We start from the raw sequence: 3,100 nt of genomic DNA, 5'->3' as shown, positions 1-3,100 counted from the left end.
AAACGCCACCATCACTAAGGTAGACTCATTCCTTGTTCTCAAATTTTCTGTTTTTCGTTTTCTTTATGTTAAGTGCTTATCTATGTTAGTGTCTTATTACATGATCATTAGTATTTAGTAACTTTGTCTTAAAGTTATGAATGTCCTATGAATCCATCACCTCTCTTAAATGAAAAATGTTTTTAATTCAAAAGAACAAGAAGTACATGAGTTTCGAATTCATCCTTGAACTTAGTTGTATTATATTGATGTGGAAACAATACTTTTTGTTTTCTGAATGAATGCTTGAACAGTGCATATGTCTTTTGAAGTTGTTGTTTATGAATGTTAAATATGTTGGCTCTTGAAAGAATGATGACAAGGAGACATGTTATTTAATAATCTGAAAAATCATAAAAATGATTCTTGAAGCAAGAAAAAGTAGGGAATACAAAGCTTGCAGAAAAAAAAATAGCGAAAAAAAAAATATATAGAAAAAAAAGAGAGAAAAAGCAAGCAGAAAAAGTCAAAAGCTCTTAAAACCAAAAGGCAAGAGAAAAAAGCCAGTAGCCCTTAAAACCAAAAGGCAAGGGTAATAAAAAGGATCCCAAGGCTTTGAGCATCAGTGGATAGGAGGGCCTAAAGGAATAAAATCCTGGCCTAAGCGGCTAAACCAAGCTGTCCCTAACCTTGTGCTTGTGGCGTGAAGGTGTCAAGTGAAAACTTGAGACTGAGCGGTTAAAGTCAAGGTCCAAAGCAAAAAAAAAGAGTGTGCTTAAGAACCCTGGACACCTCTAATTGGGGACTTTAGCAAAGCTGAGTCACAATCTGAAAAGGTTCACCCAATTATGTATCTGTGGTATTTATGTATCCGGTGGTAATACTGGAAAACAAAGTGCTTAGGGCCATGGCCAAGACTCATAAAGTAGCTGTGTTCAAAAATCAACATACTGAACTAGGAGAATCAATAACACTATCTGAACTCTGAGTTCCTATAGATGCCAATCATTCTGAACCTTAATGGATAAAGTGAGATGCCAAAACTATTCAAGAGGCAAAAAGCTACAAGTCCCGCTCATCTGATTGGAGCTATGTTTCATCGATAGTTTGAAATTTATAGTATATTCTCTTCTTTTTATCCTATTTGATTTTCAGTTGCTTGGGGACAAGCAACAATTTAAGTTTGGTGTTGTGATGAGCGGATAATTTATACGCTTTTTGGCATTGTTTTTAGTATATTTTTAGTAGAATCTAGTTACTTTTAGGGATGTTTTTATTAGTTTTTATGTTAAATTCACATTTCTGGACTTTACTATGAGTTTGTGTGTTTTTCTGTGATTTCAGGTATTTTCTGGCTGAAATTGAGGGACTTGAGCAAAAATCAGATTCAGAGGTAGCAAAAGGACTGCTGATGTTGTTGGATTCTGACCTCCCTACACTCAAAGTGGATTTTCTGGAGCTACAGAACTCAAAATGGCGCGCTTCCAATTGCGTTGGAAATTAGACATCCAGGGCTTTCCAGAAATATATAATAGTTCATACTTTGGCCGAGTTTAGATGACGCAAAAGGGCGTTGAACGCCAGTTTTATGCTGCAGTCTGGAGTTAAATGCCAGAAACACGTCACGAACCAGAGTTGAATGCCAAAAACACGTTACAACTTGGCGTTCAACTCCAAAAGAAGCCTCTGTACGTGTAAACTTCAAGCTCAGCCCAAGCACACACCAAGTGGGCCCCGGAAGTGGATTTCTGCATCAATTACGTACTTCTGTAAACCCTAGTGACTAGTTTAGTATAAATAGGACTTTTTACTATCATATGATTTTGAGTTCAACTTTGGATCATATTGATCATGTTTGGGGGCTGGCTATTCGGCCAAGCCTGGACCTTCATCACTTATGTATTTTCAACGGTAGAGTTTCTGCACTCCATAGATTAAGGTGTGGAGCTCTGCTGTTCCTCATGATTTAATGCAAAGTACTACTGTTTTATATTCAATTCAACTTATTCCGCTTCTAATATATCCATTCGCACCCAAGAACATGATGAATGTGATGATTATGTGACGCTCATCATCATTCTCACTTATGAACGCGTGCCTGACAAACACTTCCGTTCTACATGCAAACAAGCTAGAATGAGTATCTCTTAGATATCTAATACAGAGGACCGAGTCTGAGATATTAGAATCTTCGTGGTATAAGTTAGAACCCATGGATGGCCATTCCTGAGATCCAAAAAGTGTAAACCTTGTCTGTGGTATTCCGAGTAGGATCTGGGAAGGGATGGCTGTGACGAACTTCAAACTCGCGAGTGCTGGGCGTAGTGATAGACGCAAAAGGAGGGTGAATCCTATTCCAGTATGATCGAGAACCTCCAGATGATTAGCCGTGCCGTGACAGAGCATTTGGACCTTTTTCACAGAGAGGATGGGATGTAGCCATTGACAACGGTGATGCCTTACAGAAAGCTTGCCATGGAAAGGAGTAAGAATGATTGGATGAAGACAGCAGGAAAGCAGAAGTTCAGAGGAATGAAAGCATCTCTATACACTTATCTGAAATTCTCACCAATGAATTACATAAGTATTTCTATCTTTATTTTCTGTTTATTTATTATTATTATTCGAAAACTCCATAACCATTTAATATCCGCCTGACTGAGATTTACAAGGTGACCATAGCTTGCTTCAAGCCGACAATCTCCGTGGGATCGACCCTTACTCACGTAAGGTTTTATTACTTGGACGACCCAGTGCACTTGCTAGTTAGTTGCGCGAAGTTGTGAAGTTATGTTTGGACCATGGTATTGTGCACACGTTTTTGGAGCCATTGCCAGGGAATCAATTTCGAATAACAATTTAAGTCTGAATCACAATTTCGAGCACCAATACTACACTGTCAGCAAGATTCTTTCACTGGAGCATATAGAAATTATCAATCAAAACATAGGAAGGAGGCTTACAGTAAGAGGAGACAAGATGAGACATTATGATCATCAGCCACCCTAACAAAGAACTAATGTCAAGCTAGTGACAATAAAAGAGCGCTCCATGGGAGGCAGCCCATGTTTAGCATTTTCATTTACTACTTTAGTGCTAATACTCAATGGTTTTCTAGCAT

The sequence above is a fragment of the Arachis ipaensis genome, chromosome B08 (genome assembly GCF_000816755.2).
Source record: "Arachis ipaensis cultivar K30076 chromosome B08, Araip1.1, whole genome shotgun sequence".
In the NCBI taxonomy this organism is placed as follows: domain Eukaryota; kingdom Viridiplantae; phylum Streptophyta; class Magnoliopsida; order Fabales; family Fabaceae; genus Arachis; species Arachis ipaensis.
This window is presented reverse-complemented; position numbering follows the sequence as displayed.